At 44.4% G+C, this 22,345-nt stretch overlaps 1 protein-coding gene across 1 annotated transcript in view; it reads left to right on the top strand.

Moving 5' to 3' along the window:
- Positions 1 to 22,345, top strand: part of FOXL1 (forkhead box L1) — a 44,989-nt gene that overhangs the window by 917 nt on the left and 21,727 nt on the right. The gene's annotated exons all lie outside the window — the stretch shown is intronic.

Genomic DNA, 22,345 nt, shown 5'->3' with positions numbered 1-22,345 from the left:
CCGGGAGGGAGAGACCGGACTCAGACCTCGCCAAGCGGGTAAAGACCAAAAAAAACCCATGATAAAAAAAAAAAACGACGATAAAAGGTGACTCAGGATTTCAGGGCATTTTTCAAGGCACGTCTTGCTGCGGAGCTCTCTTTTAGCCGTTGCCTCCCACCCCCCTACCAGATCGACTTTTAAAGGTAAAACGGCTTGCTTTTCCCGTGGGTGGTGGAGCTACAGAGGCAGGGCAGCAGGGGGAGGGGGTCTCAGCCTGCCCTCCAAGACACTCCATCGGGTTTGCTCTGCACCTTTAGTCTTTGCATTCCTCAGGTTTCTCAGCCCTGGTTTCTGCCAAGCTCTTTGGGTCTCCAGTTTTTTTTTTCTTTTTTTTTTTTTCTTTTTTTTCTTTTGAAAACCAAACCCACCCCTTCCATCCCTGGGGGAGGAGGCTGAGTTTTGTTTTGCCATTAATACCCTGCACCTAATGATTCCTGATACTGCCCTACTGGCCCAGTCCTCGGAGTGGGTAAAAGGCAGGTAAAAGGGGCTGAAATAAGGGCAGACCAAACCATCCAGGCTCATTCTGCACAATCCTGCTTGCTTTGACTCAGCACTGTATATAACTCATGGCGTTAACGCAAGCTGGTTTCCTGCCTAGCACTTGTGCTTCTGGAGTATCGTGGTAAGAGTTTCTGTCTCACTGATGTGGCCAGAGAGAGGGGGATGGATGAGCAAACATGTTGTCAATGTGGAGATGCGGCCGGTTTCCATGTCTCGCTGGGATCAGTTGCTTCTGACCAAAAAAGACTGAAACAGACCAAAGCAGTTTTAACCTCTGTATTCAGGCTCCTTTGCTTCCCTTTCTCCTCACTTGGCATCCCTAGGGTTGTGGAGGCTCATCAGTGTGTTTTGAAGCACTTGTGTTAACAACCCAGACATCAGCTATGTTTTTAAAGCTTCCTTTTTTCTTAAAGAGGGAAGAATCCAGCCACATTACAAGCAATCAGGAATAATTCTTCTCTCTCTCTCTTTTTTTTTTTTTTCCATAAATAGAGGCTTTTTGTATATTAGTGGATAAATGCCCTTTTGGAAAAAAAAAATATCTATATTCTCAATTTTCATTATGAAACCAAACCTATATCCAATAAAAGTTATTTTGTTCAGGACTGTGGCTGATGTGTTGTAAAACACCCCTTGGCTCGTGCAGCTGGAGGGCTGAGGAGCTGGACACAGCAGTGAGCTCTGCTCCAAATATCCCGGGGATGGCATGATGGACCACGCTGCCAGGAGAGGTAAAAAGTGGGAGAGGCTAAAAATAGGGGCCTGGGAAATTATTCGTTCCTTGCGACTGAGATAATGTTTCCCAAAATGATTCTGTTTCTCCCTCCCTCCCCTCCCTCCATCCCACCCCATCTCGCTAGCAAAGCCTGTCCTTAAATTAGCACCTGGACTATTGGGAATCTGGGTTTCTCAGGTGAGTTGGGATTCAGCTTTTGCAGAGGATGGCTGACATCAAACTGCTTTGACGCCTGGACCAGGAGCTCAGAGGGGCTCATTTCAACACAAAGCAAAGAGCTCTCACGTGGGGAAGTACAGAAAACCTCCAAAGGATGGAAACTGATGATGAGTTTCCCCAAAGAAAGATGCTCATCAAGACAGGTATTATAGCAAGTTAAATAAGTGGAGGAGGTTTCTGTTCAAGTCTTGGGGCTGACATCACCGGTCTTTGCAGAGTCTGTGTCATAACATCACTCTGTGGAAGCTGCAGGGGTAGGGAAAAGATCCAGCTCAGTTCTTGCTCAGCAGAGACCTCAAATCATCTCTCCATCCCCAGCTGCTTGCCTGTGCCAGGACTTGGGTACGTCTGTGAGATGGGAGGTTAACGCTGCCTCCGAGGATGTGTGTGTCCATCAAGCCGTAGAGCTGGTTGCCACAGGTGGGAATCCTTCATTCCTGGTCACCCCACAGCCTGGAGGGGTTTGCCCCCAGGAAGTGATTATTTATGCTCTCAGTTACAAGGTGGTTTATTCCCTTTTTGCTTCTTTAAAAACCCTCCTCTGAAGGAGCTGAGGACATTCCCATCAGGTTCAGGGAGACCTGTGCAGGACATGGACCAGTGCTGAGCAGCCTCACCATCCCAGGGTGTCCGCACGTGTCTGGGAGGTGCTGGCAAAGCAGATGCCATCAGTGATGCTGAGTGCTTGCTTCTGCATGCACCGAGCATGAGGACAGCCCCACACAAAGAAAAAAATCCACTAAATACCCTCCAAAGCAGTTTTAACCTCTGTCTTCAGGCTCCTTTGCTTCCCTTTCTCCTCACTTGGCGTCCCAGCTGTGACCCCCCCAGTTTTGGCACCTCTCAGCTCCTATTCCAGCTCCCAAAGTACCTTTCTGGACCTGCAGACAGGGCTTTTATTCCTTTCCTGCTTGTAGAGGTGTACCCCCTCCACCTCAGGGCCCTTTCTGGGCAGATTTTGGTCAAAAAAGAATGAAAAAGAATCATCTGAAGGAGTAAGTCTCACATTAGGCTTGCAGTTTGATCTGTACACAATGCGTGCTTTTATCACAGGCACCTTTTTTGTGAGATGTGCCTTCTTCTATGCCATGGAAATTTATTTTTTTATGAAGCTTTGCTCATGGCGACATTTGATTTTATTTCTGTTTTGTTGTAGTGGAGTGGGACCAAGTACAGCTGCAGCGTTTAAAAGCCTCACTGTGCCTGATTTTGGTTTCACTTGGGAGAGTAAAATTAGTAGCCTTAACGCATTCTGCACGAGGGTGACACTAACTCGAACGAACTCAGAACCAGGTGAATAGTTACGAGTGGTAATTTGGACTTAATTGGGCTCAGGCCGTTGATGTAACTTGCCGGGGATAAATACTGAGAAAAAGGGTCTTATTGCCAACATGACTAACCGCACGCGGCTCTTGCACGTCATCTGTTTATATAGAGAGGAGAAGAAGTAATGGGACAATAAAAACAACAGTGCTCCAGTGCAGAGAAATAAGCGTGCACGTCAATACCCCATTACCTGCCATTTGGATGTACCCGAGCATCCTTTATTCCTCTGTACATCCCATGAATTTTGGTGCTGTGCAGGACGAGGCAGACAACATGCCATACAAATATAAAGGGCTTGACAAGCTGCGAATGATCGATGCCAACGGTTTCACACCTGTTTCACAACCCCCCAAAAAAGCTGCTGCCAAACACAAAACTGCCACCCAGTGTTTAACTCATCCCTGGAATCTTCCCCCCCTCTCCCGGCTTTCCCAACCTCACGGGGCTGGCTATAAACACAAGTCTGAAATACTGTGAAGAAATGTAGAAAATAGCCTATGATGCAGTATAAACAGCATACTTCTTGTGTGGGCGATATATATATGCCTTTCCGTTCTGCTGGAGAGGAATGACCTCTCCCAACCGAGCAAGGTTTCACGTCTCCGAGGTCTGCAGCCAATTTTAACTCCTAGGAGCAGAGAAGAGCACGCAGTGGAAGAGGCTCACAGCGGAGTCGTTCGGTTCATGGAGCAGCTTCGCTCCAAACACAGGCTTCCTATGAGAGGAACTGAAAATTTGGCATATTAAAATAATTCAGGAATTTAATTTCTCATAAATGGGGCTTCCAGTCTTCAAATATGCTCAGTGTGTGTTCTCTTAAACTTGGTCCCACAGCACATAAAAAAGAAATCAAGTATTTAAACATGAGCGGAAGCCACTTCCAGGGCTTGTCACTCCAAGTGCGTGGCTGTCCATGTTTGATTTCAAGGTAACATAACTCTAAGAGACTTTGTAATCACTTCTACTTCCCTCCCCATCTTTTAATAGTAAATTTTAACAGTTATCCTTTGCCAAGGAAGGTACATAATGGAGAGAGCATCCTTTTTTACACCAAAACCCACTGGTCTCCTGCTAATTGCTTCTAAGCCCGGTGTGAAAAGCAGCCAATTCTCAAAATGAAAGGGGGAGAAGGATCCGCTTCGTTACTTCGTTACGATTCACCCGCCCTGCACACCCAGAAGAGCCCTCCTGGGAGACAGCCTTTTGGATATTAAACAGATCACATATTTGATTTTAAGTGAAAGAGCAAGAAGACAAGATCATAGAATTAGAGAAGTTACAGATGGAAAAGGTCTACAAGGTTATGCAATCCATCAGTCTGGACATTGCATAATTGCTCCCCACAGTATATTTTTAGTGCTTCATCCAGACAAATCATTAAGTGCTTTAAAATGGGCCAGATTCCTCAAACGCAGTGCGTGCTAAGTCACAGCTGATTTCACCGAGGCTCGTAGCTCACAGTGTCCAATACGACACCCAAAGAAAGTTTCGTGTGGTCAAGCAGAACAGAATGGACTCTTCCAGAAATAAATACGGGTCTGATTTGGTATTCCTCGTAGGAATCTTTCCTAAATTGGCTGAGTTAGATCTCCTAAATCTCATTTTCAGGTTATACTGAATAATACGTTATTACTTATTCAGATGTTCACTTAGTCCAAAGTAAAACATTGTTAATGTTCATGTGAACGCAATTTGTTTTAAGCCAGCTTCAAAGCCAGTTCAGTAAAGCGTAAAGAATGTTTATTTAAAATATAGTTGCTAAATTTAGCATGAGCTTGGTTAGCCTAAATCTTAGCGACATTTTTAGAGAGCACATTGCGAATCAGGAATGCATGGAGAAATAAATAAACTTTCCCACATTTTTGGAAATGGAGTAAGAATTTGCAAGTTATTTCTTGCGCAGGCAATTTCTGCGGATTGGAAAGCATGATGAATAATGCAAATTTCCCACTAAATAGCTCAAAACACAATGCTAATAATTTTCATTGCGATTCCGTTTCAAACAACGCTCCCTCAAGGAGGAAACACCCCCATTAGCAGTCAGCTATTGTTTTAGCAATTACGCCACGCATCACCATCTTTCAATATTTACTCAAGCTCTCTGCAAAGCACCAAAAAGCAGAGCCGAGCTGTGGTTGGCTCCAAGCCACCCTCAAGCCCCTGCAAAGGAAGTCTGACCTTTGAATGAGACCCTGTGCTCTTCCTAGCAATTATGATACCGTGTTTTACACCCAGCCCTTGCACCCTGATTGAAGTCCCCTGGCCAAACCCTCAGCTGGGTTAAATGCCAGTCTGCCTGCGAGTCAGGCATTTGGACAGAAGGCTTTCCTTTCCTTTCTTCTAGCATCACCTTCCTGAGTTTATCCAGGTAAAAGAGGTGCGTTTGAACTGTCTTTATGTTAAAAGACCTCACCTTAGAGAAACAAGCAAAGATGAGCAGACTTGCAATGGCAAGCAGTTAAATTCTCTTTTATGGGGTCAGTGTCAGAGGGCTGGAGCCTGGAAATTATGCTCAGTTTTCATCATCTCCCTCCATCCTTTCCATCCTTTGGCTGGGGAGAGTGTAGCACCTGTTTCAGCTCCTAAGGTGGGAGGATTACAGCCACACCACTCACAGGGCTACACGGCAAAAGGGATTTGGCCAAGTATCCCCCAGCGTCACCAAAGATACCCACGGGCTTTGGTGGGACTGGGATCAGCTCCTCACCAAGCAGGTGAAACAAGGGGGCATGGAAGAAGACACTGAGAGTCTGTTTTATTTTGTTTTTCCTCCAAAGAAAGGGCTCCACCCCTTCCACTGGTTTTAGGCAGCTTCAAGCATCTACAGGTTATCTGAAGTGCCGTGACTCAGCTTTACATGCAAGTGCCAAGTCCCACCTGCAGACCCATCCTCCTCAGCCACCTCAGGTCTCCCTCAGCTCTTCAGATGAAGGTTTGCAAATAACACTGGCCCAACACACTAATTCCTGGATCTGCAGTGAGGTGGACTCCTTAATTCTTCACTACCTGCCTTCGATTGCTTACTAAGTCGCTGTTTTCATTAGAAAAGCAATATGTAATAATAGTTGTTAAAATAATTGTATTTCTGTTTTTACATCTGTAAAGATTAAGTTAAACAGTATGAAGCCCATTAAACTATTTCATGTCACGCTGCCATAAATTTCCTCCATTCCCATTGCTACTATTATTCCAGAGTAAACTCTGAGATCAAGCTGCTGCCACAGAGAGTTATTTATAGGAGCTCATTCATCAATAAAAACTTCAAAAGAAATCTGTTACTCTTCTATTGGGAAGCCAAAGAAAACTAACATAAAGACAACCCTGTTAAGAAACAAAGCTAAGGAGACCACAAGACATTTAGTTAAGGAAAATCCTGATTTCTAACAAATACCATGCAAGAAAGGGAGGAGGGGAAAAAAAAAAAAAAGACAGTTGGCAACGTGAATCCTTTTAAGTTATTTCATTCTCACTGGATGATTAAAATAAACTGTTAAACAGTTGTATTTGTACTGGCTCAGCCCCCTCATTAGAGTTCGTGTGATGGATTTGTGATCTCGCAGTGCGTAAGGAGCTCTTCATCTCTTGCAAAAGCTGGCCTTGTCTCTCCACTTGTCTCAGCTGCTCGTATGCCCGTCCGTCAGCACAGCAGAGACCTAACGAGCGAGATGCTGAGTAGGCACCTGATAGCATCTACCTCCCTAAAGGCAGATATATAGAACAGCAAAAGGTTCTATTTCATCATCCTTATTCTCTCGTTTCTTATTGTACTTTCCTCTGTACTTTTTGAGCCGTGCAGCATTGGCTTTGATGGTAATGGTAGTCCTGCAGAAACTTAAATATATGAGGGGTCTTGTGGTGTCTGTTCCTGAACCAGCACCCCCTGCCTCTACCAGCACTGTCCTCACCAAACAGAACAGGTATCTTTTCTAGCAGGACTATTTGGAGCTACGTCACATCTCAAGACACTTCATTATATCATAGCAATTAAATATGATTTGAAAAACAGTCTCTCCCCTTTTTATCCCTGTCTCACTAAGAGCTTCACATGAGTGAGATCTTCCCAGAGGTCTTTGCAGGAACAAGGACTCAGCGATCAGCCATATCATGGTAACTGCATCCTCAAACTGGTTTTTTTGAGCTCAGCAGACAGACTCACATGTTTCCATCATGAGGATCTGAGTCCTGAAGGCAATGTGGACCTCAAGCTCCTGGTATGCTTTGCATAAAATATTGTAATCACATCCCCGAAAGCAAAGCACAGAGGTGAGGTTGCTCCTTCCTAGAGATCTCTTTATGTCTCTACCATTACTTGTGCAAACCTGGGCAGGGCACTTCACATGGGATTCATCCCAATCAACACCATTCATCTAACAACTCAATACCTGGTCTACACTGGCCACCAAAACCGTGTCCAGAACTTACCAGGACAGCAAAGCACCTCCAGAGAGCTGAGCTTCCAACCACCTGAGGCACTAGATTTAGGGTGGATGATTTGGTTGTATATGGAGGAGCTGGGTAAGGTCTGTGCCTTAGGGCATTAAGGGGGGTGAGATTCACCTGCAGCAGAGGGCTTCTTTCAGGCTAGCTGTCAGCTTGGCTGGCAGTTTAAACTGCCCCCAAAGACTCCTTTTATTTTCCTTACAAGCTGTTCTTGCTTGGGTTGTGCTGCAGTGGAGGTAAGATATCACTAGTTTCCTTCCACACTGAGGATTTAGAGCAGGGACTCCCGAATGGGAGTCACATCAGTGATGTGACTTAGAAGTATCCCACTAGTTGGTTCCACAAGCAGAGGTATCACACAAAGAAATTTGCAAAGACTTATCAAATTATGGGCCAAATAAATCTACTTTCCCCATGTCATCTGAAAACATTACCCTCACTTTTGTCCATCTTATGTTTTGCTACAGATTGAGGCTCATGTACCCACTTTTGCCTTGATATGATTACAGTCATTCAAAAAAGTGTGAGAGCCAAGTCAGTCATGTTGACTCAATTACACCGATGAGAAAAGTTTTTATACATCGCTATGGCTTATATTTGGAATTGGTCTAAACACTGTGGACACAATAATTATTAATAAACATGAAATGTCTCTGTATACAAACCAGATTTATTCCAATTTAACTGTACCTACTGTTAAATGTAATTGCTTTGTTATGAAAAGGGCAAGGAGAAGGCCTTAATTGTTGTGTCTGGTTTCAGATTAGACCTTACATTAATTCTAAGTAACAATAACAGTAATTGTGACCCACTTCTTACGGAGTATTTTTCACTGATTTCTCCTAAAGTGCTTTGCGGAGAAGGTCAGTAGAAAGCCCCATTGTAAACATGGGGAAATCTCCTGATTATTTGTTTTGGATGGCTATAGAGGAAATTGCATATGCTTTCATGGAAAAAAAAAAAAAGTCCTCTATTATTATCCTCTTTCCTAAAAGGGGGGGGTGGGGGGAAAGGCTGGTGACTCTGATCCTATACTAAATTATCTTAAACTAAATTCCTGGCAAACCAAATTAAGCCAGATGACTGTGGATTTAATGAGAGTAAATAGTAACAGTCTAAGTTAAAGCTTAAAACAGGGCACCTAGCTGCTCTGCACTCCTTTGCAGCATGATGGGTCTCTTTGAATTGACCACTTTGATTTTCTCAACTTATTTCAAAAGTGTTTTACTTATGGCTTGAGCAGCAATAGGAAACAGCAGGTCAGCCGTTAGCACAACAAAGCAGAAAAAAACTGTAGCTGTGGTTTCTATAAAATTAAGAAAAAGAATTGTGTTTAGAGTGTGAAATGCAATCATGTAGTAAAGTGTGCAAAGCCACCTTTGTCTGACACAGCTTGTGGCTGAACAGAAACAGCCCAAGACCAGACTGAGATGCAAGTCAGCCCTTTGAAGTCTCATGGACTAGTTGTTTTTGTATCCATATACAATTTCTGTTGCTGGGGAAAAGAACGAAACCCAAACTAAGGCCCCTGAAAGAGGGAAAAAACATTCATTTTAATTAGAGATGGCTCTTAGACGTCAGGTGTTTGCAGGGTGTGTGCATCCCGGCTTTGATGCAGAGCAAGCAACTCTCCAGTTAAATGCTTTAACAGGTAAGGATGAGGAGCTGGTGTTGGAGGTGCTCTCCTGCCACTCCAGGCACAGGGCTACAGAAGCTCCTGCTGGTCTGACTTCCTTGGGGCCAAGAGCCAAGAGGAGCAAGGAGTGTTTGGAGGGGGACTCTCTCCCCCTGTCTCAGAGCTCAGGCAAGATTTCCTGAGCTCTTAATTAACAACTTGCAGGCTTTGTCTGGGCAGGCATCTAACGGAATTCTGTTGGATTGTTTGACCAACCTATCTCTATAAAAAGCTTTTGTTAAGACTTTAATCAAGACAGGACTAGTCATTCACCAACCTGGTGGCTCACCAAATGTTGAAGACCTGTTGGTCTTTCCTTGAGTTTCTGAAGGTGTAGGCATGTCGCGAGAAGAGTTCCTGCAGAAGCCAGAGGGTGGGAGGCCTTCAGTTCCCATTCCTGCTCCTTAGGAGGACCGCCTGGTGTAGAGCATTTATCCAGGGTTTCCAAGGGCTCAGCAGCCTGGACAAGTGGTAGTGACCCACACGTACTTGCAAATGAGTTGTGCAGCAGTGGGTCCTCTTGGTACATCAGACTAATGTGAATGATGCATGTGCTGCCTGAGATGTGACTTTGGGTTTCCTTTGACCCTGCTTTGCTTCCGTCCCAGAGCGACCCATTTGGCCTTCACCTTTCATACACAGACGCACGGGTGCATGTGGACAACACGTGAGTGAAATCCCCAACCCTGCCCCACTCCAGGAAGAAAGCATAAATTATTGTCTCAAAGCCACTCAGGTGGCTTTACCAGTTCTGCACCAAAACTTGCTTGTCTATCTGACCATAATGAGGAAGAAGTGGCTCCACGACTTTTTCCAGTCACTCATTAAGATTTCTGTGCTAGGACATTAGCATCAAGTCTTCGCTCTCATGCTTGTATATTTTTGCTCCTTACTTTAAAAATTATGGTCTTCTCTTCCATTAATAAAATAAATCAATGGGGAAAAATATCTTTCAAATGCCTAAGATCTGAAGTTTCTCCTTGAGTGTGTTAAGCTACAGAGGAAACACGAAGAATCAACTTTGACACACATGACAAATATTGAAAGGGAGCTAAAGCTAAAAGGCAACTCCTTGAAGACTTTGGATCATTAAGAAAGCACACGAATGGGTTGAAATTCTTGAAAGAAAACCTATCCCAGGCTTACTTGGTTGGATGGGTGCCAGGGCTGTGCATTTGCCTCCCGAACTCTATCACGGTAATGATGTCTAAGGGAAAATCCATCTCCTCTTATTTCCTGAGGTTGGGAAGGATCTGTGAGCCGAGGAACTGGGGGTTCCCGTGTGTTGGTTTGTGTGTGTGTGTGTAGCTCTTAGAGGGACATCTGCAAACCCATAAATCCTGTCTCACTCTGCCCCAGTGAGGGTAAGACCAGCAGCTCGGTTTTGGCCCCAAGGACGGCTGCTGGGGGGCCAGGCTGGGCTGCGTGGACCTTTCCCAGGCTCAGCTTCCCGCTGGATTTTGTTGTGTTGATTGAACAGTGCTCGGATGCAAAACCAAGGTCATGGCTACACGGAGTCCTGTGTATGTGACACAGAATGTGGACGTGGCATTTTATACGAAAGGGCTGTATCTTCAGAGGATACCCCCTGCTCTTAAGAGCAGTTTGCCCTAGTGTCAAAGGTGAAGTCACCCCACCTTCTGTCAAGGGCAGCTACACCCTGTCCCCATCCTCAGCTAACGAGAGGATCTTTTGGGTCCTGTAAGCTGTGCATCTCTCCTGGGTGGCCTGAGAAGGGACTGGCTCCTCTCCATCATCTCGCTCTGGTTTAGGCACAGCGGCAGGCGTAGGAGTCGAGCCCCCAGTGGATGTCTGATCCAGAGGGTGACCTTGTGGACCACGGAAACTTCACATGTGAAATATTCGAGACCGCTTGCCTTCCTGTGTCTCCGCAAAGCTCTCACACAAAGAGTCCTGTGTCCCGGTCTCCACACAACACCCCAACAACAATTAGGTGACTCAGCTCCCCCGGCACGGAGGTATGCACCCGGCTGAGCAGACCACACTCAGCTCTACAAGGAGAGGGCAAGGGGAGGTTATTCGGGGCAGCGGATCTAAGGGTGGTTTGGTGTGGACACTCCATGGAGAGCTCCACACGTCTCACAGCGGAGGGAGGGAGGAGGGGGACAGCAGAGCTGAGCTTTCCCATGGTGGTTGCAAAGATTGTCTCACAAAATGGGGCTGTGTCTGTCCTGGCACTCAGGCTTTAACACTCATTTCCAGCTAGTTTACTAGAAATAGCCTGTCCAGCCCTAGATGTGAAGTATCCCAGGCTGGCGAGCTCACGTCTTGCGCTTGCTGCAATCTGCAAGCTCTGAACTTCACAGCTGTGGTGAGACAGTATTTAAAATCTCAGAGACAGAAATGGCCCTCTGTAAAGCAGAAATTATAAGTTTTGGCCCCGTCTCTAACCTTTGGAGAGTTGCCCAGCTTCTGACAGTCTGTGATGATGTCTCTGTGGAGGAAATCCTACACTGAGGAAAAGCATGTTGCCTTCTCCCAAAGTTATATTCTTTCTTTCATTCGGCCACCATAAAGGACACTTTATCATCTTGACAGATCCTAAATATTCCCTCCTAATTTTATGGGTGGCAGATATGGGGACAAAAAAATTAAGGATTATTCAGGAGTCTTATTTATGGCTAAGGATATAAGGGATTTGAATGGAAATAACAATTAAACTTGAGAAAAAAATTCACACTACAGGTCACTGCAATCCCAACTTTTCCCCTTATGAACTCAAGCCGAGGAGGGTTTCTTTCCCTTTGTGATTTAGGCTTTGCTAAACTTCTCTGAAAATAGTTCATATATCATAGAGAAGAATTTCCATGGGGAACATAAATACATCCGTGGAAAGAAGGGAAAATTTTTCCTTGTCTCTGGGAATGGATGAGAAAGAAAGACAGTTGACGCCAAATATTAATGATGAGTGGAGGAATCCATCCAAAGAAGCGATCTGTGGAGAACACTAAAACTACCCTAAAGTCACAGACATATAAAAATCTAGTATGGAACAATGACTTTTCCACTAATACAGGCTTAGATTCAAGAAAATATTTAAGCACATGCTTAAGTCTGTCCCTGTTCAGAACAGCCCTTAAGTGAATTGTTGAAGCGAACTTCAGCTTTATTGATGTGTTTTGCAGCTCTGTGGATACCAGCTGACGTTAAGCATGCCTGCAGTTAAGCACATGCTTAAGTACTGTCTGGAAGGGAGATGTTTTCTTCAAGTGAGACCATGTAACACAGTTTTCGATTTCTTTGCCTCAGGAAGAGTTTGTATGAAATTCGTAGTTGAGGGGATGGTGTTGAGGACACTCAGAGCTTACAGGTTTTGTTCAATAGAGCAGGAAGTCAGATCAATCTCAAGGAAATACAACCTCCTCATTTAAATATTAGGTGGTTAATAAACTGATATATATGCGTGTATCTGCTACATACATGGATATATATGGACACACACATACCTGTACACGTGAACTTCACAGGCTTCTCACTTATATCCAGCGGGTGACAGCCAAGGGTAATGACAGAGGGACACTAATAGCTGGTCTTTTCTGGCAAAGACTTCTGCAAAATAGGGACTTTTGATCCCTCCGCAGACAGGAGTGACTGGAGCCTCCCAAGCAACTGAGTGGGGCAGGGACATTCCTGCCTTCCTTTGCTGGATGGGAAAGCAGAGACACGGTCGCGTCAGCCTTGCATGGGCATGTTCAGGCAGACCTGAGCCCTCATCCTGCTGCCTGCACGTAGCCACAGCTGGCACGGTAGGTGCCACCAACGCTCTGCACCGTGCCCTGCTGGTGAGCAGCTGCTGGGTTGTCCTCCCATCAACGCAACGTCCTTGCCATAGGTATTTAATCCCTCCCCTTTGCAGCCCACTTGCCAAGGTCTTGCCAATTTCCCACTTTTGAAGGCCACAACCTGCTCCTCAGCACGTCTGCCAAGCTTCACGTGTGATCTCATGCACTCGTGTCTCTTTGCCCCCGTCCTTATGGTGGGGAGGAAGCGGTCAGCTAGCGCAGGTGGTGTTCATGCAAGACAACTTTAGAAGTTGGCACTTCACTGCCTGATGTTGCATGAGAGCCTGTTGATGACGAGCTGGAGCTAGGTGTCAGCCACAAGGACATCACTTTTGCATGCCATAATGTGGGACAAGAATTACAAAGCAAAGCACACAAGCCTTCCCCAAGCGATTGGATTTGACATAGCTGGGTGAACAGTTTAATTGGGTTATTAACACATCTCTACACTGACATCAAGAGCATTAAGCGCCGTGTAAATAGATGGGGTCAGATGCCTGTGCCAATATGCTGGAGGCGGCTGGGAACGCCTCTCCTGAGTCCCTCTGCCAGCCCAGCAGCTCTCTGCTCTCTTTGGTCTTTGCAGCTGAGACATCCCTTGGCTCCAAGGAGGGAGGTGCTGGGAAGGTGGGAGGTGAAACCACATCTCCTTTCAGAGCTGTGTCAGGGTTAAGAAGAAGGCAAGGTAGGGTCCACACCAGCCTCGCTTGGCCTTACTTCTTCTACAGAGCATCCTGCAAGCTGTATTGAGGTATCCTAAATAGTATAGAGACGCTGTTCCTACCATAGTCTTCCTTGGTTTCATCCCTAAAAGCTTAGATTGACTTCATAATTATCACCAATACTGGCTGCTTCTGCACCCACTGAGATTATCATCTCTGCTGGAATATCTCCTCTGTTGATGCCAGAAGCAAAGGTCTGTCTGTCTGGACAGGGGTTTTGGGCCACTTTCTGTCCATGTGCCTGGCGTTGTCCTGGGACAGCAGTTCCTCCACCGCCTTTGCTGTGAGCCAGCATCAACATTTGGGTGAAGCGATGTGGCTGTCACCCCACAAACCTGTGCCTCATGTCCCGAGGGAGCAAGAGGATTAGCAAGGCACTTCAAAGCGTTGTGTAATTGCACTTTCACTCAACTCACACGGCTTTGTTTTCTTAATTTTTAAAAGAAATGTCAGGCGAGCCTCCAGGGACAGGAGAAAGGATCCCTCTCTTGGTGACAGGGGGTAAAACAGAGCCTGCACGTTGTCCTCAGATTGGGCTGGCTGGATCTGGGCTCATTTAGTGCCTGTGAAAGTGAGGACAAATAAATCAGCTCTGGATTTGGTACTTTTGGGCTTGCAGCAGTCAACTCCCACTGCTGCTCTGCGTTTCTCTGCTGGAGCTCTTCTCTCTGGTGACCCAGTGGGCAAGAGCCAGGTCTCCTGCGTCCCCCTTCCCCTTCATCCACCTCACAGAGGGATGCTGTGGTAGATTCCAGGCAGTTTCCTACCTCCCTGACGTTCCATTCAGATGTGATGACTCTTTTCTTCTAAATTAGTTAAGCAAGTAGGTCCCTTTAGTCTGTTTACCATGCTTCTTCTGAGTGACTGAAGCTTGGGACAGAAGACTCTCTTCGAAGGTCCCTCCAGCAGCCGAAGGATCAATATTCACCTCCCCTCCTCCCTGCCTCAGTGGAAGGGGTTGTTAAAGGTTATGAATGCTTTGCTTCTGCCTGAGAAACCAACACACTAGAGAAGAAATCAGAGATAGGCAATTATCTCCTGGCATAGCAATGGTGTCTGCCGTAGCAGCTTTGCTTCCCTCCCTCTCCCCTGCAGAGGTAGGTTCATGCAGGGGCAGAGCAGGATGGTGCAGTTCCAAGCTGTTCATTTGCACACACCTTGGATCTCATGCCCAACACAACTCAGATCATGGGATCTGGTGCAGCAGGATGGGTGTTTTTGCAAGCTCTAGAGCGGAAAACAAATCATCTGCCTTTGGAGAAAATTTCAGTCTTTTCTTTAAAAGGTATGGTTTGTGCTGAAAATGGCAGTGAGGGATTTCACACAGTTTGTAGAGAGGGAAAATTTGGATTGTGAAGTTATATTCTCTCCAAACACAGTCAACCACTTCATGTGATCTTTTTCTTGAACAAGCCAACTCTGTCTTAAGCTTTCCCTGTTCCCCCTCCTGCTTTTCCACAGTATGGAAAGGCTCTGACTGCTAGAAATCATTCTCTAACTTCCTTCTATTGATGATAGTTCATCTGCTAACTAGATACTGGCTCTGGGGATGTTCTCTTTTCCTTTATTTAATCAATCTTCTTTTTGGCAAGCAGACTTTGAAGAGAGAATGAGCTATTCACTGAGTAAAAATGAAACTGGTGCATCACAGAAGATAAATATTGGGAACTGGTTTATCTGGTTTCAAAGTATGTTCTGATTTTCTTCCTCCCCCTTTTCCTGGTGAAGAGTGAACTGTCTTCTCTGATGGTGCTCTGGGCTCTTCTCATCTTAGTTGGGACTTAGAAGAGCAGAAATTGAAAGAAAAAAAAAAAAAAAACAAAGAAAAACAAAGGAATGTTTTGAATGCTGAATCCTTTTGGTGCGATGCCAGTCGGAGGTGCTGGGTGATGGCATGTGATGAAGCACGCTGCCTCGCTCATCCCTAGACATAGTGTTCCTAGTAAATCAGCTTTGCTTCTGGTGCACGTCAAGTGAACTCAAAGCTTGTCTGTCTTTAGAAATGCCACAAAACCTTCTCATCTGATAAAGGTTTCCCTTACTAACTGGAATGAAATTCAAGTCACTGACATCAGCTCTTGCCATTTTTACTTGTTAAGATGTGGCAATTTTGGGTCTGCTGGTGCAATAAAGGCTGTTTGTCTGCCTGGAGCATCCCTCCTGGCTGGGGATCCCAAACCAAGGCTCAGGATCCCATACCTGCTTGTGGCATTTGAAAGTGGGTTTGCAAGTCCAGGGGAAGCTTAGCCATTGAGGTGGGACCTGCTGCCAGAAATGTACGGATCAGTGAAAGGATTTGAGAAGTTCGGTCACAAGAACATATTTTTTTTGTGATTTCTGTCTTCTGTTTTCTCCTGAATTTCACTTTCTCTCTTCCCATATATCTTTCTCTCTACCCATATATCTTCTCAGGGTGCATGGAGCAGGCAAGCTCATCACTGCCCGTACGAGCCCAGGGGAGATGGGGCTCCCTGTGGCATTTTCTCACCTAAGAGATGCTCAGGCCCACAAATACACTGGTTTTGGTAATTGAGCTCCTATGAAGTGCAGAATTCACTGGCTATGTGGCTTTGCCAAATAGATGGGACACTCTGATCCCATCTGATAAGGTGAGAGGCCATCCAAAAGCAAAACTGCCAGGTCCATGATCTCATCCACCCGGGCAGGGACAGTGCAAAGAAGTGAAAAAGGAATATGAAAAGAGAGAGAGAGATATCCAGGAGACAGCGTGAATAATAGACCCTCAGTAACACAGGAGTCACTGATAGCAATAATAAACCGTGAAAAAAACAAAGCTTCCCATTATGCGGGCGCTGATTCTGCTTTCACTTATATCAATAGAAATCTGGCAATGGGTTTTGACGGCAGGAAGGTTAGGCTCAGGATGGAAATATTTTTGATCTGAACTTTTCACCTCGCAAGAACTTGTTCTTACTCCAAGAGAAGATTGCCTTGCCCAGAGAACTGTGTGACATTCAGGCGACGGCATCACCTGCGCGGAGAGAGCTTCTTGTTGCAGCAGTGACGTGGTCCCGAGTTCACTGCTGGAGAGGAAGATGGAGGATGAGGAGATGCAAAGAGCCAATAAAGGCCAGGCAGGAGGCCGGTAGCAGAGTTCAGAAACCAAGGCTGAAAACCTGATTTCATTAATCTGAGTGATAAAATCACCCCCACTCTTGTGCTCTTGAAACAACAGCAACTGCTTTTCCTCTCAGAGTTGGGTCATGAGAAACAACAGCAAATAAGACAGAAGAAAAATTCCTGTTGCCCTTAAATATCTTACTAATCCTGCCCACGTTCATCTCCCATAAGCCTTCAATTTAGCATAAGGATTGTGCCATTCCTCCTCGGTTTAGGGAACACGGCAAATAACCAAGCACATGTAAATACAGAATAAATGAAAATTTCTAATGATATCCATTTTATTTTTCTAGTGTTTATATTCACCTCAGAGATCCCATCAGACTTTGTGAGTTGTAAGTAATCCTTTTCTTATTCCTAGTGCACACACAACATGAGGGAAACACACAGCCAACAGCAGTGAATCATTTTTGCATCTTCAGCAGAGATGCTTATCATAGTTACTAAAAAGATTGTTGTACCATAGGAGGAAACTGAAAATTGACATGTTTTAAGGCCTTTTGAACACAAGACAGAAAACAGCAGGAGAAGAAGGGTGGAAAGTTTACACAGAAATTACTTCTGAGAAAATGACACCGGGAAAACGAGAAACATATTTCCACGGTGCAGCGAGGATTTGGATTTGCAGAGGACACATTGAGAGCACACCAATTTTTACAGGTGGCGGGGAAGAAAATGATGCATTTCCTGAAAAGAGAATAAAAACAAACAAGAAGTCTCGCTGTAACTTGAGTGAGAGTAATCTAAAAGCAACCACGAAAATAAGACCTAGTTGTGAATTCCTCACGGAGCTGGGGATGGGGAGGAAAGGACAGCTGAGTCCAATCAGCCTGGCCAGGGCTCTCCTGCTCCTCCTGTCACAGGCTGCTACTTGATGACTCTTATCATCTGCATCGGCCCCATCGAGACGAGCTGTGTTCTTAATGAGCTGATGTATGAGACAGTGATAGCTGCAGCTTAAAGCTAATATTGTACCTTCAGAAATGCCATTTTTCAAACTGAACAAATGGCCTCTGAAGCTGCTGGTGACTCAGAGTAACGGATGATATGTCTGAAGGCATTTTTTTTTTTTAATTTTTTTTTCAGGTGCATGCGTAGAAATGGCATGTTTTTAAATGAGCTCTGATGGGAGCAGCAGGTACGGAGCTGAAGCACCGCAGACCTCGTGCAGAAAGGTTGACCCAATGTCAAACAGATTTCCATGCCTTGCCTTGGGATAAGCCTCACTCTGTGTCTGGGGACATGTCCCACTGCAGCTGCTTGCTTTGAAAGCCATCTGTGGACAGGGACCAAGGTTGGGAAACGGTAATGCCATGCACATCTCAGTTTCTTGATCTGCTACTTGAAATCACTCATTGGCCTTCAAAGGAGCCAGGTCTTCTGCTTTGCATCTGTGCAGAAATATTTCAGTCCCTGTTTTTGGATGGGCTCACTCCAGGTGTCCGTCTCCCTCCTAGAGCATCCAGCCCTAGCATAAGCATTTCCACCAGACCAGAGCATCCTTCCCAAATCAGGTGTCCCTGGAGCAAATGTGGATTTTAACTATTCCAGAGCCCTTGTTTCTGAGCTCATGGATGCAGGAACTTCTCCCATACTGACGTAAAATATTTGAGCTGTGTGGGTGAAGAATTACAGACTGCTGAATATTTCCTTCAAAAGCTTCACCCAGGTGGTGGAGCAAACACTACCAAAAAATCCTTTTGTGAGACAGTTGCAATGCAGTGCCTACTCAAGAGGCACAGTGTTATGGACACAGTTAATTTCCTTCCAATCCACAAAATTATTGTAGTACTGGGTTCAAGCAACATTAGAAAAATGATGCAATGGATACAACAAAAGCAGCAGTTATCCTGAAGGGATTTCAATGTAATAATATTCAGGCCGACATAATCAACAGAATCTCTGAACTGTTCATGTTTCAGCCAGCATTGGCAATTAAGAAATCTTACCAAGAAATGTAACTTAACTCCTTATTAGCACTTGGATCTCTATCAGGAAAAGGGAAAAAAAAAAAAAAAGAAATAAAAAATATATCCAAGAGCATTTTTCAAATTAGCAGCCTTGAGGGCAATATAATATAAGTTCAGCCAGAGCGAATCGAGTAGGAATAGTTAATTTAGTTCTAGGAAACTTAAGAATCCCTCATCTCCTCATCAGCAGTAACTTGCTTGTTAAAGGAAGACAAATGAAAATGTTAATCAGCAAAGATTCACACTGGGGGATTGCTTGGAATGAATCACTCTTACCCTGGCAGACCTGGCGAGGTCATGTGCGTGCATGACCAGCTCCGCTGACTTTAAAATGCTCCAAGATGGAGAAATTTGACTTGAAATGACCTGTGCCACAGCCTGCTTGGCAGAGAGGATTTGTCATATCGGGACAGGATGGCTCCAGAGTCAAGGCCAGGCTCACTGTGTTGGCAGTGGTCTGAGAATTGTTTTTATTACTGTATTTTTTATCCAGCTCTTGGTTAGGACTGATGAATGTGCCCTATGTTGGGTTTGACATTGGGCCCTTGAACGGGTTTTGGCTGATTCATGAGCGTTTTTGTGCATCTTGGGGAAGGGGAGGCAATGGTCTCTGTGGGGACAGGCACATGGCCAGGTAAGCAAGTCTAAGGAATTGTAGGACATTTGAAATAGGTTTAAAATCTTGTTAATTTTTCCTTTTCTTTCTTTCTTTTCTTAACAGAAGAGTGAGCTCTGGCTAACTATATGGACCCTAGATTTAAAAATAGCTGGGTTCCTTCCTGTCTGAGGTAGAGAGAAAGATATAAGCCTGATTTATTGGCTGTCCAGTAGACTTTATATTCAATTTCCTCTTGTCACATTCCTATCAAGTAACTGCATGAGTGCAGCAGAGACAGGGTGAGCCTTTACAGAATAAATACATTCATTTACATGATGAATACCTATATTCACATGAATAAAAGTCCCTCTTCAAACACTCAAACAAATAAATACTGGCCAAACATTGTCAGCAAAAAAATGGTGAAGAAAAACCATTGCACGTACTGGGATTCAGCTGCAGGTTAGAGTTAGCAAGCGTGTTTGTGAATACATTTTCCTAGGATGTTTATAAGGGATGCACTGAAACAAATGTCCTGCCACAACCCATGCAAAGAGGGACAAATCCTTCTTTCTGGGACACAGCCATATCTTCCCCTTGCCTCCTTTTCTGCCTTGCGATGCCCATGGTGGCCAGTGCTGCCCAATGATAACTCAGAACAGCAGAGCACCCCACACTGCCAAGAGAGGGGTCCTGGGGGAAGAAAACCTCCTGGTTGGGTTTTGCCTAGGTGCAAACACAGGGCTGGCTAAGCCAGGCTTGCTCACAAACAAGTCTGAGAAAGGAAAAAGAGATAGAAATGAAAAAAAAAGTGAAATAAATCGGTGCATTTATTAAATTTCTCTGCGAGCTGGCATCACGGTTTGGGCTCAGGTTTGCTAAACTCCTGCTGGTCTGAATGCAGAAGTGGATTCCCCTTATGGGATGCTTCCACTGAGAGTAAAGGTTTGTTTCATGTTCAGATGGTCCAAGCATTTCTACTTGGGTCAAGAAGAAAGAACACCAAGAGCTCCACTTTACATTTCCGTGGGTTCCAGTAGCTGGCTGAAGCTTCCATAAACCTTGCATTACACTTACAAATAGCTATTATTTGTCACTTTCATCATATGTAAAAAAAAATCTTCTTTTCAGAGAAAACTTGGCCTTTTGAAAATTGGTTTATGAACTCACATGTATTTGTGGAACTGGGACAGAGAACTGACAAGAAGTGTTCGCAGGAAGATGGATGCAGTCCTGTCTCCAGGGAAAAAATTAGGAACTGAACCAAGGAAAAACACTCTGGAAAACTTCACATCAAACAAGAAAAGGAAAGAGTGAGAAGAAATGAAACACATTTAAGATTATGAAAAGGGGTTTAGTTAATGTCTGAGTTTTGTCTGATGTGCTGGTGATGCCAATCAGTGAAATGAGTGTGGTGGCACCCAAGCCAAGCTCAGGATACAGCCCAGCACAAGGCTCATTGCAATGGTCAGCCCAGGGCACCGACATGTATCCAGCTTGATTTGCTCTGGTGAATTCAAAAATACTTTCCCTGTGTTGTATTAAATATAAACAAAGCATTCACTTAGATTACATATTCTCCTGTACAAGTATGTTATTTTAATTTCCCCCAAGAGCTAAAAAAAGAAAGTTTTTTATTTTTTTTATTTGATATACATAATGTAGGTTGGCAGTATTAGTGTAAGTGTTTTCTATTCATGGTTTTCTGAAACTTTCTATTAGAAGTCTTTGAAATCGAACACCCTTCTTTTTATCATATATTACTTCCTCCCCTGGAACTATTCCGCCTCTGTGCAGCGATCCCATTAGGCTTTTAACTTTCATATGAAAAAAAAAAAAAATCTGTGATAAAAATGTATTGATGTTTGAACACCATCCAAAACAGTCAACTTCAAAAACAACACACAGACACACAAATTTTGTGAATGGAAAATGGGAGCTTGATTTACTGGGAGGGGAAAAAGCTTTTGCATAGGCAGTTACTATATTTAATGGACCATGTATTGACTTTGTGTATATCCAGTACCACTGGTACTTGCAACTGGATTTAAGACAAAATTTCCAAGAGAGTGGACCATTGGCTTGTACAAACCACAAGTGACTTGTAGGCTTGATGATGTCTGCAGAATTATTTATTCTTGCAGCAGTCAAGGATGGACAAGGATGGCTGTGATTCTAGCAGCAAACTTAGAGATGGTCTTAAAGAGGAAAAAATAGATTTGAAAGACTTAAAGCTATTGTACATAGTTAAGAAATTAAAAGGTGAACTTAAATGGATTGTTTTGGTGTTCAAAATGGTACTTTGGTGTAATTACCAAAATTTTCTCTTTGGTCTCACTCAGGTCCCTTTTTTTACCATTAGTAAGTATTTCAATAGACTTAGAATACCCTCTTTGATCAGTGTTTTCCACATTTATGAGATAAGCTGATTTCATAATAACAACAACAATGTTATAAAGCCAAGGACATCAATCTGATCCATCTGAAAACAGTCAGCTCCTCACGCAGACTGTGTACATCCTAAGGGACTGGGTTAAGTGTTTGAGATGTAAAAGAAATCTCCCAGGAAATAGAGATAAAGAGGAGGAGAGAGAGAGGACTCAAGGTGCCCAGGTTGAATTTCCTTAGTGTATGTTTATTATTGGAGCACACAGTGTTATGGTTTGATGGACCATTCTACACATCTGAAATGAGAGTCGCAGAGGACATACATTATCCTGGGTTGAGACTCTTGGTCCAGCTGTACAAAATGTTAAATTTCTGTGAAGGGTGATGACCCCGATAAGACCCAGGGCACATGTAGGATCCGTCTTACCCCTCTCATTGCATCCTCAGTTCACTTGATTTTCCAATGCCCAAGCTACCTTTTGGTCTGCTGGTGTTCACTGCTTCCCACAGGACACCATGCCAGGACAGTAGATTGCTCTCACCTACTCCTCTCCAAATATGGCCATATTATTTTTACTTGATGCTTCATGACTACTCAATATTGACCAACCAAGACATGTTGGCCAGGTAAGTCCTGCGATGCTGCTTCTCTTCCTTCACTGGAAACACATCCAAACACCGTCTGGAGAAGTTCATTAAATCCCGTTAATTTAACACATCCCTTTCATGCATATGACATCCACACCTGCAGCAAAAATCATGCAAACACTTTCAGTGATAA

This window comes from Calidris pugnax, unplaced genomic scaffold, assembly GCF_001431845.1.
Source record: "Calidris pugnax isolate Ruff unplaced genomic scaffold, ASM143184v1 scaffold28, whole genome shotgun sequence".
Lineage (NCBI taxonomy): Eukaryota > Metazoa > Chordata > Aves > Charadriiformes > Scolopacidae > Calidris > Calidris pugnax.
This window is presented reverse-complemented; position numbering and strand designations above follow the sequence as displayed.